Genomic DNA, 16,457 nt, shown 5'->3' with positions numbered 1-16,457 from the left:
TTCAAACAGCTAATGCTTCCAACAGCAGGTGGACAAGGGGTGAAAAATACAGCCGAGGACTGCTGGAAAGTGAAAAAGTATTTCTGACACAGACCAATACTCCAAATAGATGCGGTAAAGATGAGTTTAAGTAAAAAGCTTAAAAGAGAAGATGAAAGGAGTCGGACTAATGGCAGGGAGTCAGATGGAGAGGATGGTTGTTTATGGATGAAGATGGTCTGAGAGGATGAGAGGAGGGGAGAGGCTCCGGTGGAGACGGAAGGTAAGGGAAATGGAGGTGAAGGCGAAAGAAGAGGGAGATTAAATGGAGAGGAAAAATGGAGAGGAAAATGTTTGCGAGGAGGTGAAGAAGAGGAAGCTGGAAGGAGAACAGGTGAAGATGGGAAGGGGTTGAAAGAGGTCAAGGAGCACAGCCTTTTATGGTGAGAAAAACGAAGGAGTCACGTGTGTTCGTGTGTGTGTCCTCCTAATAGTGAGAAGAAGGTGAGGGGTGAGGTCCAGGCCCACGTCTTATCAAAAATAAAAATGAAAAAATAAAAGTAGCAGATTAAGATGGACAGTCTGAGACAGGGCTGAGCCCTGTGTGTGTCCGTGTGTGCAGGGGTGTGCGTGCGTGTGCGTACGTCCTAATGCGCGCACACATGTGTGTAGGTGTGTCTCCACACTTTCTCTGCATGCGCATGTGCCTCTGAGTGTGTGTTTTAATAGCCACAGTCAGAGAGCCTCTGTCAGACGGTCAGCTAATTGGCCATCTTACAAGTACAGAGGAGGCTGCTCGCAAATTGGCAAAAAGGGCAACCGGCTTCAATCTGATACCAAACTCCCCTCTGTCATGGTGCTGTCCATTAGACAACAGCTTAAGTCAGGGAAATGGAACAAAAATAAGGAAAAACAGAATACACAACAAGGGGAAAATAGTGCCGTAATTGTGCTTTGGAGACTCCAATTGTTGTGCTCGACCCGTGTGTAGCGAGACAATGGGGATCATGCAAGACTTAGCGTAAATAAAAATTTGGAGGAAAACATGGAACTCAAGGGGATGATGTGTTTTTTTTTTTTGTTTTTTTTCTTAATATTTGTGTGTGTGTGTGTTTTCCTGTTGCAGAAGCCTCATGTATTTTAATCCATGTAAAGTCCCAACTGGGTTCCAATTAGGAACAGGTTTCCTAACGCCCTGTGGGGAAACTGATAATTATGCTGTTGACTGTGGTTGTGACTTGCAGTGTTTGTGTGTGGGCGTGTGCGTTGGGGTGTGCGTGTAAAGTGTGGTGCAGGGGGACTCTGCACATTTTATGATACTCTTTTTTTTATCTTTCTGTAATGTTTACATTGCTGAAATTGTTAGTTGTATCAAATGATCCTTCATAATTAGACACAATACTGAAATTCAGATCCTCTTTATCTCAGTTGTTCATCATAAGTAGTGCATCTAAAACACGCACACACACACATACACACACACAAATTTTACCCTTAAACTAAGCTTGAAGGCAAAATAGGCCATTACTGTTGGGAATAGTTTCTTAACATTTTTAGGCCATGACTATTAGGCATTTCTTTAGGTGTTTGTGTGCTATTTAGATGGACCTTACAGTAAACTGACAAAGTTTTTCTCATTTTTCTCTCATGTTTAGCCTGCTATTAATCACATAATGTTTAGACTGCTATTAATCACAACTCTAGCAAATAATTCTCCATAATTTAACATGATACACAAATTTTAATTCTCTTAAGCAAGTTCTTTTCACACCATTTTGCAATGATCAGTCTTGCAAAAGTATTCATCCCTAAACTGTTCTCACATTTTGGGAAGTTAGAACTGTTAACTTCAATGTTTGTTTGTTTTTTAGAAATTCTGTTTTTTACACTTGGAGAAGGCAGCAAATAATTGTGAAGTGGAAGGAAAAAGGATGGCATGTTTTCTTTTTTTGTTTTTTTAACTATTTCCAAACAGTGTAGGTATGTGTACCACCTCCCTGAGGCCATGCCTTTTTCTACAAGTCTTCTGGGGGTATGTTTATACCCTCTTTGCATGTCTAGAAACTGATATTTTTGTTCAGTCCTCTTTGCAAAATCACTCACACTTAGTCAGACTGCATAAAAAGCATAGAAAGCCTTGCCTCAACAGACTTAGATCTAGACTTTAACTGGGCCATTCAAACACAGGACATGCTTTGATTAAACAACTCCATTATAGTTCTGGCTACATATTAAGTCTCATCATGAATGGTGTATTTAGGGTTTAGTTTAATTTTGATCTCTTAACAAACTAGAGCTTCTTATTGCAGCAAAATGCAGTCTGGGATTCTTTTGCCTTTCTTTCAACATAACTTGGCCCTTTTCCATAAAGCGCTGATATAAGGGCAACTGATAGTCGGCTGTGGATCTCTGCAGCTCCTCCACAGTTTGCTCTTGGCTAATTAGTGCTCCCTTTGTCTATTCTTTTAATTTAGCTGGATGGCTATGTCTTGGTACTTTTGCAGGTTTACCTTTTTTTTTTTTTTTAACTTTACCCCTGACCTGTCTGCTGTGTTCCTTCATCGTAAGGATGCTTCTTGTTTATTAATGTTCTCCGAAAAATCTAGGAAGCATTCACAGATCACCAGATATTATACTGGACACAGATGAACTGCTTTTACAAACGGGGTCAATTCAAATTCATAAAAGTGTATTGGATTTTTTTATCACAAAAAAGGGGGTAAATACTTTCCAGTGGGTGGAAGCATGGAAAGTGTTAAGCGTGAGCAGTAATGTGAGCTATTTTCAATGTTACAGGTAGCGGTGCTCTGATGCTTATACCCTCCATCTAACCTTGAAAACAGAGAGTGACGCTGATGTAGTGGACACTGTGCCTCTCCTATCTAACCTTAAATGCTGAAAAATGTCCCCTCAAATAAAATGGATGACCAGGCTGTCACATCTGTTATAACATATATATTGTTTTACAAGGTTGAGCCAACAAGCATGCAAGAAAAGATTCAATTTTAAAGCAGTTGCAAACTGCTTTTAAAAAAATGATAGTGTTAAAAAAAAAAGAATAAGTAAAAAAAAAATGGATTTACATTTAAGAGGACATCGAGGTAAGTTTTTACAAAAAATTCCACAGATCCTTTTTGTTGTTTGCACTCTTTCCATAACATGTTAGAAAAGTGCCTTGCAGAACAAGTCTGGGAAAAAGGGCAACATTTTTTTCTTTATACACACACATGTGCAAGAGGGTGGAGGGGTTCCATTTTTTTTTTTTTTTTTTACTTATCCATGTCGGACAACATTCTGTTAGGGGGTATCAGGTATAAATTCCACTCCAATTTACAAATCAGAGATAATTTCCATACGCCGCTGTGAAGATTTTTCACATTCAAATGAGTGGGTGTAGAGTTGAGAGGGGCACAAGGAATCTTTTGAGTCTGCAAAACACCAAAATTGTTTAGCTGTCCAATCGGGTGTTATACTACACATAATATATGGTTATTTCATACAGCCTCCAGACTGCCAAGATGTTTTCAATTTGGCATGGCCCTGCGATCATGATATCACAGAGAAAAAGTGAGGGAGAGCTTCCAGTCTAGGATGGCCAGAGCAGCGAGAGGGCGATCATTTCGCCAAACTCAAAGGCTGCCCCCCCGCCTCCCTCTCCTCGCCTCTTTCTCCCTTTCTCACTGGGACGAATAATTCCACAGTTGCTGAGGCACTGAAAAAGCAATCTGCGGAATACCCCAGGGTCATGTCTGTGGCGGGATGATTTGTGTGAAATGTCATACATTAAATATAAGTTTAACATTCAGCCCGGTGCACTGTAAAACTGCCCTGTCGTTGCCACAGTCCACCATTTCCCCGAGTGCAGGGAGGGTTCGGGTTCAGGAAAGCGGTCACAAAGGAGTTGGACACACATACGCGCATGCACACCACCCCCCTGTGTCGGCCCAATCTCAAAGGTAGTGGGAGGAAGGTGGAGTGTAGACAGCGGGGAGTTGTGAGGCCATTCAATCTACAGCTGCATTTCATTTATGATTGTGAGAGCAAAAACTTTTTTGTTTTTGTCTGTGAAAATCTGTCTTTCTGTTTTTCTTATTGTCTTTATTTACATGTGTGCACTGTATAAAGGAAGGGTCACAGAGAGAACAATATAGAGAAAACATTGGATAGACTATGGTCCCAGGGACGTTTGTTGCTTTGCATGGAATTGAGAAAAGTAAGGTAAAAATAAAATGGAGGGCAGTACAGTAGTAGCAGACAGGCTGATGGACAAAGATGGACAGTGGGTTTGTGAGGCAGGTGTTGAATGTGTGTCCAGGCTGTGAGATGAGAAAGTAAGAGAAGTGGTGAAGAAGGGGGGTGAAGGAAAGGTTTGTGACTAATTCATAAAGTTTCAGGAAAATAGCATCCCACTGAAAACAACAGAAGCGAGGGACAGGAAAAAAGGTGTCTCAAGGGACTTTAGTGAAGCAGTCATCCCAAAGAGCAGGAGAGAGAGAGAGACGATTCTGTCCATCCCAGTAGATGAGAAAGAAATGACAGAGGGGCTACAAAGGATGTCATCTGGCAGAGGGACAACTGATGAGCTTCCTCTCTTTTCTCTTTGTCTTTCTGCCTTCTTTCCTCCTGGCTTGTTTGTTTTGCTCTCTGTCTTTGCCTGGAGAAAGTTTCTGTCTCAATGACTACAATCAGATCATGTGTTTGATATGCAAAGAAGCGTGTTGTGGCCATTCCAGAAATGCGAATTTCAGTGCAGATAGCCAACTTTGGGGATGATCAAAGGGCAACAGTAGATGTTTTAAATGTAACCATAAAACAGTGTATCAGTTATGATTAGTCTATGCCAGGCCCAGGTGGATATAGTTCATGAATCTAATTATGTACCCCTGTGCGTTCCCAATATATTCTTATCTACTTGGCACAGTTCAATTTAGTCTTTGCCTGGTGGTGTTTGACAATATTTGCATCTAAAAAAAATCCATGCATCCTTTCTACAAATTCTGCTTATTATTGCCATGAAAGAGCTCACCACTAGATTTATCAATTTCACCTTGAAGGTGTTGTACTTGCCAGTGCATTTGTAAGCAAGCTGGGACTCTTTGAAGACGAACACAGTATCGTTCAATCTGCAGGCCCCCCTCTTCTCTGCGCTTCTCCTCCCATTTCACCCCTACTTCAAAGCAGAAAGGCTGAGATGAAGGTTTGGAAAGAAATGGAAAACAAATTGTTCATTTGTATCTGGGAGGAGACCAGACACTTGAGCAAATGTTCTCCGCATTCTCTCTTTAAATGCGCTGCACTAAAGTTATCTTAAGGTTAGTCGCAGGAGAGACGGAATGAGACGAGATCTCAGTAGCTGTTGTTTTTAAGATCTCAGCCAGACAATCAAACGTGTAAATAAACGGGAGGCAGCTCAATGATCACCTCCAGGGCAAATTGCAGAGATACTCAATGCATACAGCTGAATGAGAATCTTCCACAAGCACTGTGGAAGAGTTTGTTAGAAAACCTTATTTTAAGTTTAAAAACACCCACCAAAATACATAAGCAAATAATTGCCATTGCTTTGTATAATTGTTCTATATTACAGACACATTTTACTTCTGCGAGACGATTCTCACTCAACTGATACTAGAAGGAAACTACACTACATGTGAATATGAAAGGTAGTCATTTATATTTTGGTCTGATAATGAATAACTAAGAAGTACCCAGGGTACTTATTAATGAACGTTGCATTTTTTATCATTAGCCATAATCAGGGCACCACCTGATTATCAGAATATTAATAGCCAAATATATATTTTAGACTGTGCCAGGTATTGTTCTATGAATACTGCCAAGTGAAGAGTGGTATTATAGAGGAAAAGATGACACAGAGTGAAATTGTGCACTGGTATTCCCAAACAGCAAGAACTACATCATATACAGAATTAACACACACAACTTCTGTCCAAAATACAAGAAATTAACAAAACACTTCAACTTTTTAGCTGAAATACTCTAGTCAACAAACTCTGTAATGAAGCTAATTACATTCAATAATATGATAAATTACAGAAAAAAACTAAAAAAGAAACAGATAAAAATGAAAAACAATAGTCAACAAAATTATGCAGTGATATCACTGTGATATCCCATTATCATGCAGTGATATCAAATTATTTTGACAAATATTAAGCATACAGCCAGAATGGTTTAAAAAAAAATATGTGTTAGAATGGCCCAGTCAAAGTGGAATCTGTTGACTCTACTTTGACTATAAAACAGAAAATTAATGCTCAGATTTACAGTCTATCCAGTTTACCTGAACTAGAATTGCTTCATAAAAATGAGGGGTCAGAGATATTAGTATCTAGATGTACAAAGCAGGAACAGACATAACCAAAAAGGACTTGTGTCTGTATTTGCTAGAAAATGGGGGTTTACAAAGTATACAGTCATTATAAATGTAAGGCACGCTTCTGGTTTTTACGAGTGCATTTTTTTAAAACCACATGTAATTTTGTCTCACATTTTTAACTCATAAAAATCCGATAGAATGCAATAAGGTTGAAGAAATGTGAAAAGATTCCTCAAGGGGAATGGATACTTTGCAAGGCACAGTTTACCAGGATTATATATATATATATATATATATATATATATGTGAGATTACTATATGTTTCAGGTTGTTGTGATAATGAATATAGATCAAGAACCATAGTCTAAGATCAAGCCTTTGCTATTAGTAAAATAACACTGCTCACTACCACTATTGAGGCAGCCATTACATTCAGTGTGCCATAGATAAAAGACCTAGTGGCTTTGATCATTGGAAATAAAATTATTCTCTTTCATTGAACAAATAAGAGTGTCTTTTTGATGACATGCTTGACTTGACTAAACACACCATGCTGAGTTAAATAGATGCCTTCTATTAAAGAATCTGAGAGGCATTCAGAAAACATGCATGTCATTGTGCTTTACTTGCAAAGGTTATGTTGGACATTTAAAAAGATGAAGAAGAAACTGATCTATGCTCTCAATCACCTCTGAACCAATTTGTTGTGCCTGTCTTCTACTGATGAGACGGTGGACTGAAATGATGAGCAATACTTAAATGGAGCTTTGTTAGCAACAACTTGCTTTGATGTTCCAGAGCTGGATTTCATTGTGATTCATACACAAAGGCAGGATATGAGACATGCTGAGCAACTGACTGAGTTATCATTTGTGAACACCAACAGTCTCAGGTCTTTATTTGGTTCCTGTCAGAAGTTTACATACATCCATCAGAGGCAAGAATGTCATTGATTTGGGGCTTTGAAATGTTTTTTGTTGTTTGTTTAGAGTGAAATTAATCCAAATATAACTGCAGTAATTTAAAAAAAAATAACTTGGTTCGCAAGTTAATTGAGAATCCATACAAAATATTCAAATGCGTCTCCATTTTGGGAAGTTCAAGAAGACCCAAATTGTCACCCTCATAAGCTATTACATTGATTGGAACAACCCAGGAATCAACAAGGCGCAAAACAGCCATAGACTGGAACTGAAGTGTTCACTTTCACTGTCCACAGTCATAGGTTTAGCATCAAAATGAACAGATTATGAAGTCCAAGTAACAATAACAGGAAAAAAAACAAAAAAAAAACAATAGGAATATCTTCAAGCTCTACTAAGGTTTGCAGCCAGCTACCCAAACAGACATATCAAATGTCATCTGAAAAAATCTTGTTCAATGGAGAAAAAGATTGAGCTATTTGGCCCGTGGGGCAAGACTTATGTTTGAAGTTAAGGCAAAATTTGAATGGAAATAACGTACCATCTTCAACGCAAGATAGTGACTACATCATACTTTGGGTCGTTTTCACCATCAGATGTACTGGTAGATTACAGAAGATTGATGGAATAACGAGACAGGACAATCCTGAATTGTTTACCTCAAATCAATGGCTTGATGGTTGCAACTTTAATGGGGCAACAATTTCAAAAGCACATCATGCTTACATTCAGCTTCTGGAAAAGCCTTACAAAGCACCAACCTTTATCATATTGAAGATTTGTAGGACTTAACAGCTCTGTTCTTGGCATGACACCAACTTCTGCAAAGAAATAAGTGAATAAATATGCCATCAGAATCATATCAAATGTTTGGTAATTTAAAAAAATAAATAAACAAAACAAATAAGGTGAGGATGGAGCTTCTTTGGGATATACATAAAAGTCATAGAATGCCAAATACCAAGCCCATGATAATGATACGTGGACTGATGGAAGCAGGACAGACTATGACTCCTTGCCATTATCCTCAGGCAGGCAAATCAAGGCAGCAAATCAGGAACAATGGAGCCCCTCAAAGAGCAGAGTGGGGATCAAAGCACTGCTAACTGACCATTGCAGTCCAATTGAAATATTCACTTTGCATCTTTCCAAACATAATGGATGTTGAAAGTGGGAGGTGAAAAGAAAGAGCTGCTTGCTCACATTTGATGTCAAATTATAGATGGTAAAAAGAGGGGGAAAGTAGAAATGCACATGGCAGTCCAGGCCTTTTCCAGTCATCTGCTAAGGCCTCATAATGTCCCTTGGTTATTTTTTGACTTTGAATTTGCAAAGACCCATTCTGCCTCTTTTTTTCCCTTTCTTTGAACCCTCCAATGGTAACATCATGATGATATATGAGATGTTATACTATAGACGTTGTGCATGTGGAGTCGATTGAAGCAGGCCATTTCTTAAAGTGTCCTCTCACTTTCATTCTCTCTGTACTTTCTAATCTTGCTTCCCCATTCTTCCTGTCTCTGTCTCCCCCATCACTTCCTCTCTCCATCTCACCAACTCTCCATTTGAATGTGTTGATCACCTGGGGAGATGCTGCATTAATGCTGACGCCCAGTAAAAGGCAGAATCTCCTCTTTATTTATCTGCACTAAAATTCCTCCCAATCTTTCCAGCACATTTCACTCAATCACACAACTCAGGCCATTCCATTAGCCACACAGGGGCGTTTTACTCCATTGAGCACAACACGCCCCGCACTTCGATGAATATAGATTCCCTTAAATTATGTATAATGGGAGTGCTCAGATTTTAGCATTTTTGCTAAGAGGGTTTGAAGACGTACAAGTTGTTTCTGCTGCTTTTTTGAGTGCATCTTGAAATTTGCAGTATGTAAGAGAGACCAGAGACACTTCCTTTGAGTTTGTACATGGAAATGAGGGGAGAGGGGAAAGAGCGATCATGCGAAGCTAGCTACACATCACATACAATTTCTCTCCAAGTGGGGATGACAGGGAATTGTGGATGAAAATCAAAACAAATACACATTCAAGCTGTGCACTATTTCCCAGGTATTTACAGCAAATAGCATCAAATGTAAATGCATACTTGATTATTTTTAAAAGGCTGTTGGCTCAGCGTAGTGTCCATTGTTGTCTTTATTACCAAGCCACCACCTCGAGTTATGTTAGGCGGAGGTCCTATTATCAAAGGTCCCACTATCAAACGTCTGAGTTTGATCGCTTATTGTAGGGACCATTTTTCAGCTCCAAGTGTGAGTAGAGTGACTAATTGGATAGTGACTAATTTTAATTCAGATGCAGGCAGTTGGTGTCCATGTCCCTCAACAGGAGGGATGGACACAGCCGAGATATAGCAACAAACAGACCAGGAATTCTATAATCAGAACAAAATCAACATCCTCATTACTGACTCCGAGCTGCAGCCGGCATCAAAAAGAGCTTCAAATCTCTCTGCCCTTGTTTGCAGGCTGTGATTATGTTCAGTGTCAGGCCCAATACATGGCCGTTTTTCTCTGTTGCTTTGCATGGAAACACGCTCGCCGAGATGTTAACAACTAATCGGGCAGGGGATGCTCAAGTTATTTTATTGGTGTGACTAAAACCAAGCCAGTCCAATTTTGAAATATTTTTTTCCACGCACCAATCTTTGAAAGTGCAAAATCATGAAGCCGCTCGTCAGAACCTCTCTGAACACAGAGTAGATGGTGTCATATTGCTTTCTTTACTTCTACCAAACTGTTTATCAATGTGTTCATAAAAATCCTTTATTAACTATACTATTATTATAGTATTTTTAGTACGTTTGTGTTTTTTCACTGCTGCACACGATTACCCACAGGGTGTTGCTATAGACAGACCAAAGCAGGATGATTAAAATGTGTCTCTTTAGATAAGACTGTCTTTTGAAAGAAATAGATTTATGTACCTTTGCTTAAGGAATCAACATTAATCACTATCTGATTTTAATACACTTTGTCTGTGTCTTCAACAGGAACTGGAACAAAAGCCTAACTTTACTTTTTTTCTGCATTTTTAGAAACACATTTTTTTTCACCAGTATGTTGTCTGTCCTGCAACAGCCTATAGCCATGCCATTTCAGACATTTTTTTCAAAATTGACAAATATATTCAGTTCGTTTTGTTTTCTTTATTAGCTGTGCAATTCAAAAATTGACCCTTCTGGTAAGAAAAAAAAGACAATTATTGAAAGACAGCCATAGGAGGCCTCACTTTAGTTTTCCAGATGGCATGTAGTGATCTCAGAAAATAAGGAATAGTGTGTTGTGATCAGCAGACACATGCTGTATGGGGCGCAAAACTAACACTGCACATCACCCAGAACACACCATCTCCATGGTGAAACAGGGAGATGACTGCATGATGCTCTGGGGATGTGTTTAATCAGCTGTCAAATGGAGACTGGTCAAGGTTAACGTGAAGATCAATGAAGCCAAACAGGAAAATCCCAGAAGAAAAAAAAACTGATAGGTGTTGCAATTTACCCTAGATATAGAGCAGGACAACAGCCCTAGACATACTGCTGGAGTTGTAAGGGAATGGTAGAAAATCTGATCTGAAGTCCAGATCTAAATCCTATTAAGAATCAGTGGCAAGATTTGAGTTCAGTTGCTCTGTTCTGAATGTGTCTATGCGATTTGATTTGCAAAGAAAAATATGCAAAACAATATAGTCTTCATGTACACAAAGCTGGTAGAGACATACTGTAAACCTCCAAAGACTTGAAGTTGAAATTCCAGTGAAAGGTGGTTTTACAAAGTAATAACTCATGTATGTTGAATATACATGCAGGCCACACTTTATAGATTTTTATTTGTAATAATTCTTGAAAATGAGACCATTTCCCTAAACTTTACAAGTATGCTTTACCTTGTATTGGTCAGTCAGATAAAAATAACTTGTTTAAAATTATGATTGCAATATTGAAAAATATGGAAAAGTTGAAGTGCTGTTTGTACTTTTACAAGGCAGGGGGACTCAACTTTTTTTTTCTGTTACTCTTCATAGAAATTAACTTTAATTCATTTATAGTTGTAAGTCACTTCTGTATATGAAATTTTTTGGCCCAGTCTCTCCCTCTTTGCTACAACTTGATCCATTCTGACATTTCCGGCTATGCTTGGCAGCAGCCAGCATAAAGCAAGGGCCAATAGGTTGACAGTTTCCAGGACCTTCTGCATGTTTCATGAACATTTCACCTGTGACACCTGCTAAACTTATGCCATTTAAATACAAACATATGTCAAGATCTTTTAGGAAAGAACTCGTGGTGATGTAGCAACAGTGGTAGTATGCAGATGAGTGGCAGAAAGGGTGTCAGAGGGTGTCTAAGTCTGTGCAGGTTTTGGACGCCGCCTGTCCGTGTTGTTGGTGTGTAATGGAAGTGTCACCCTCGAGGAAAGCTGCTGGAAGTTTAGGTCACGATGCCCTTCAGCGTGACACACACACACACACCCACACCCACACACATCGTCGGTGTGACAGAAACATGCAAAAAGCATACGGCCGCCATGGCAACTGACTCTGTGTGTGCGAGTCCTCGTGAGGGTCTGCATCTGCCGTGTGTTTGTGCGCGTATTGATCCGACGTGACGTCTAAACTGTATTATTGACCTAAATGTTGTTTCTAACATCTAATCTGTTCTAGCTCAGATGTAATTTTGTCAAGAATTTAGAAACACTTGTTAGTTTCACTTAAGAAATTGTCGGCTGATGGGAATTTATTGCACCGATTCAGATGGATTGCTTTCATAAAACCTGATGTTGCATTGAGGGAGCCAAATATAGCAAGTGTTCCAGTAACTGTATGATGCCTCAACACACACAACCCTGCCTACACAAACACACAAATAAATATACGACAAGCACTCTCACATATACAGACGTACACGCACACTTTTATTGATCTACAGCTAAGCTCATGCCAGCAGGTAGTCCAACTCACCGGTTATTCTGAGGAATTGCTTTCAGTAGTTCCATCCACACACATGCTACGTGATTGTTTCCAGTGGCTAAATCTACACAATTTGTACACGGCCAACTCTTAAGACACCATCACCTCCTCTTCACAGATCAAGAGCCGTATTTGTCGATACCACACACACGCATTCAAACTCAAAAGCATGCTGCCTTTTAACTCAAGCGTGTTTAAAGCTGCAAGAGTATCAAGTTAAATGCTGTTGCATAGTTAGTTCTTCTGTCCTGTTCTCCCGTCCCTCCATTTCCATCGCTTCCTCCTCCCAAATATTGCCTTCCATGCTTTTCTGTCATAGTCACGCTTTTTGATTTCTCTTTACAGCCCCGAACGCAGCACGAGGTGTAAAGAATAAGGGATTAAGGCATCTCGTTTGAGTAGGTTGGAGTGGTTGTGGTGTGCATGTGCACGTCCGCTTTGTTTAGTTGCCTTGCATGTAAGGCTGTGTCGCCTCTTTGAATCCAATATGAAAACAAGGAGAGAAAAAAAGGGGGCACAAAGTTCAGTTTGTTGAACTAACATTTGGCACAATGGCATGTTTCTCATTAAAGTCAATCAGTCCGTAGACAACAAAAGAACCTTTCACTCACGAGTATGAAGTGAAAATAAAAAGCAGGGAAACAGTTTGCTGGCACCCACTCTCTCTGTAAAATGTTATGTGTATGGCCCTCCACCTCTTCTCCCAAAATTGGCCTCTGTTGTTTAAAACGAATCGAATTAAGATGTTCAAGGATTTTCTTGGTGCCCCCCTCACTCTTCAGAAAGGTCATAAGTCCATTATAAATGTGGCAAATAACTGTGCTAGGGGAAACAGATGCTGAGGGATGATATGAACATAATTTGCTGTAAACTGGAACTTTCTCTTCACTAAGAAGAATGTTGTGTGTGTTTGGTTTTTTTTTTTACAACTGAATCAGTACCTTTAACTAGGGCTTGTAAATCAGGCCTGTTAGAGACTTTATTTAGGTTTACCTCTATCTGACCTCCTCATACTCTATGAGAACAGCAGTGGGTTTTGCATGAGAACCAGGTGTTTGTGCATATTGTGGTCATAAAATTGTCTCCGAGGGGCAGACAGTAAAACAGACATTTAATACATTTGTTGTGATGTTCAGAATGCAGTTTCTCAATTTGAATATGCTCAAGACTAACTCCTAGCTTGTGTGCTATATTTACAGGTTTTAAAATGTTCAAACTGTTCAATGTGTGTAATGTGATATAGGTCTGATCAGCATATTTTGTAATAAGGAAGTCTTTTTTCAATAGTAAATATGACTGAAATAAGTGTTTTCCTGAAAGTTTGGCAGGAATTCTTAGAAAACCGACTGAGTGTCTGTTTGTGGGACATGTTTGCATCTTCAGAACACACTGTGCATTTATTCAGTGCCTGTTTTGCAAAACGCGTTTGGTTTTTTTTTAAATGATGTGCTAGTTAGGAAACATAGAATAAAGTACTTCTGCACAAATCTGGCTGAAAAAGTAAACTATAAATATTGTCTCTCTGTCCTCAGTTGCCAAAGTTTTCATTTATGACAGTGTGTTCAGAGTGATGTGCAATGTTTCCAATGAACATCAGTTATTTTTGTTTTGCTCTCATGAGACAAGAGCATGTTCCTCACGTTTGCCATGTGACCAAAATCAGTTTGTGTCACTTGTAGTTGTCGGCACGTTTTTCCACCCAGTTGCTGTGGGACTTTCGGTTGATATTGTCTAACCTCCCAGTTTAGATGGCCAATCGTTCGGAGGTAGACTTGCAGTTGTGCTATACCTTTTCCTTGTTTTATTTTTTTTTTTGGTAGGTTAAACTATGCTTCGTGTTATGTTCTGAATTTGGGGGGAAAATACAACCTAACACTGACAAAACACACCTGTGGGTCTTTTACAGAGCAGCTGTATTTGTATAGAGATTCAATTCCACATATGTAGACATTATTATTAATTTGGAGCAGGGTGATTGGGGGAAATATGCAAAAAGCTGGTCGGCGATCAAAAAAACAGGTTTGATTGCTGTAATGCCAAGAAAGAGTTTTACGTTTTCCGAGACAGGTAGGAAAATTTCCCGGCATTCCATTATCGTCAATGTTTTTTTAATCACTTTTTACTAGATAGACTGTATAGTACCATGCTTTCATGATGTGAAGATATGAGTTTTTGGTGAACATTATCCATTAACGATTAAAGACAACAAAAACATGAAGACAATTCCGCATCTTAACAGAAAGGGATTTTTTTTCTGCTTTTGTGAAGATGTGCTTTAAAATTTTAGGGTAACTGCATTTAGAGTTTGTAGTTATTACATTCTTTCTCAATACCTCAATACAACCTCATACATCTATTGGAAATTAACCTGCTTATGCCTTTGCTCATCATGGCACTCACACTTAGCAGTTTAAGCCATCCATCAAGAGCATCTATACATACAGAAAAGTTGGACAGCACATTAAGAAATGGAAAATAGTTCCTATCTGAGAATCATCAAGAATAGTAACACACCTCTCTGTGTAATACTCACCCACAATGTTGTTTTTTTAAAGGGTATTTTTATATAATTAACTTGATATTAATGAACAAATTTGGGATCTCTGAATTCTAGACTGAGATTGTTTGTTTTCCAAATGGGTCTAACTTTTATCAAGACAAATCCATAAATAATGACAAAAAAAAAAAAAGGAAACTGTTTGAAAATGGTTGAAAAAAGGAGAAAAAAAATACAAGTTCTTATGATTCCAATAATCAGTACACAGACTAACCAACAATGAAACAGGTGTATGTGCATATCTGTGTAGGAGGATGGAGGTGGCAGTGTGAGCATGCTCTATCTGCTATTTGCTTGACTGGTAATCAGGCAAACACGCTGCAAGTCTCCTGCTATGATTTGCCCCCCAGTGTGTCTCCAGTCTCAGCGCCTGTGAGTAACTCTGTATTTTTCTATGCAGACATGCATGTATTTATATACTGTCCAGACTCTACAGCGCATTGTGCATGTCTGTTCATGTCACAGCATTTGCATGCGACTTTGTCTTTGCCCGAGTCTACTGTACGTCCATGCTTTCTGTGTCTCAGAATCTGTATCTCTGACTTCCCTCTGCTAGGAGATAGTTTGGCAACTGAGGTTTACAAGTTGTGTGTGCGCACATGCTGGCGTGTGCGCGTGAGCTGGCGTGCGTGCGTGTGTGTGTGCTGGCTCACAGATATGTGTGTATTCCGGATGGGAGTACAACTCCTAGGACATTTAATCTATGGGGGAATTTCACGCTAGTTACAGCTTGTCATCAAATGTTTCTAGAGTAAAATACAGCGGCAATCTTTTATCGTAGGATATTTGGGACAAATTTACTCAGACCTTTGAGTTTTCCGCTGCCCTCTAGATAGATTACAATGTGTCTGTGTGAGAGCAGACTGAAGGAAGAGGAAGATATTCCTGCCAAAGTTTTGTTTCCGTTTTGATGCTTTTCAACCGAGACATGATTTAAGGTTGGAAGACAAAGTTTAGGAGCAAACTCTACTTTTAATGTTTTGGAAAAAACTCTGATTCCAAAGCTTTAGGAAGGACTGGCCTCATATATCTGCAGTCATATGTGTTCACTTAGTAAGCCACAGCTGCTAGTGCCATTAGAATGATTTCCTGTGTGCATATGTCTTTTTATCTGTCCCTTCAACACACACATGCATCTAAAGGTTCATTCCAAATTGAGTTTAGCAGGACACATATTTTACAGCCGTCTGAGTCACTCTGATGTTCAGGTGCTTCACTGTAAAATGTGACCGGGTTTGTCTTGTAACACATATCACAGCCTGAAAAAAATCTTATATATTCCTTCGTTCAACATTTTTTTTTATCTGACAAAGGAAGTCAAAGCATGAGGTTTAAAAGACTGGAAAAGAAACTAGGTTAATAGCTTATCTAGTTTTCAATATTAAAAGCTTTTAGTGTTTAAGCTGGCAGGAGGGAATAAAAAAAAAAAACAAAGGACACATTTGTTTAATAGAATAATCCTTCTTTGTTTTTAAGACGACTCCAAAGCTTTAATATTTGAGCCTTAATGTTTCGACAAGCTGTTCAATCAGTTGTTTTTTGAGGACATTGCAAATGGCAGGCTGTCTCAGAAATACGTTCCCTTGTTTTACCTGACCCACTTTTTTGTGTGTGTGTGTGTGTGTGTGTGTGTGTGTGCGGGGGTGCGCATGTGTGTGTGTTGCAGA

General features: G+C 39.1%; 1 protein-coding gene and 1 long non-coding RNA gene across 2 annotated transcripts in view; one reads left to right on the top strand and one right to left on the bottom strand.

Annotated features, from left to right (window-relative positions):
• LOC114136655 (uncharacterized) overlaps positions 1-16,457 on the bottom strand; it is a 33,039-nt gene that overhangs the window by 14,515 nt on the left and 2,067 nt on the right. The window contains exon 2 of the long non-coding RNA XR_003593856.1: positions 8,004-8,063. This is a non-coding gene — a long non-coding RNA (uncharacterized LOC114136655). The remainder of the gene's footprint in view (positions 1-8,003; positions 8,064-16,457) is intronic.
• The window catches only part of zfhx4 (zinc finger homeobox 4), a 97,636-nt gene continuing 96,272 nt past the window's right edge, over positions 15,094-16,457 (top strand). The window contains exon 1 of the mRNA XM_028004783.1: positions 15,094-15,162. The gene's annotated coding sequence lies outside the window, so the exon portion shown is untranslated. The remainder of the gene's footprint in view (positions 15,163-16,457) is intronic.

This window comes from Xiphophorus couchianus, chromosome 21 (genome assembly GCF_001444195.1).
Source record: "Xiphophorus couchianus chromosome 21, X_couchianus-1.0, whole genome shotgun sequence".
Lineage (NCBI taxonomy): Eukaryota > Metazoa > Chordata > Actinopteri > Cyprinodontiformes > Poeciliidae > Xiphophorus > Xiphophorus couchianus.
The sequence above is the reverse complement of the archived record's forward strand: the minus strand, read 5'-3'. Positions and strand labels throughout refer to the sequence as shown.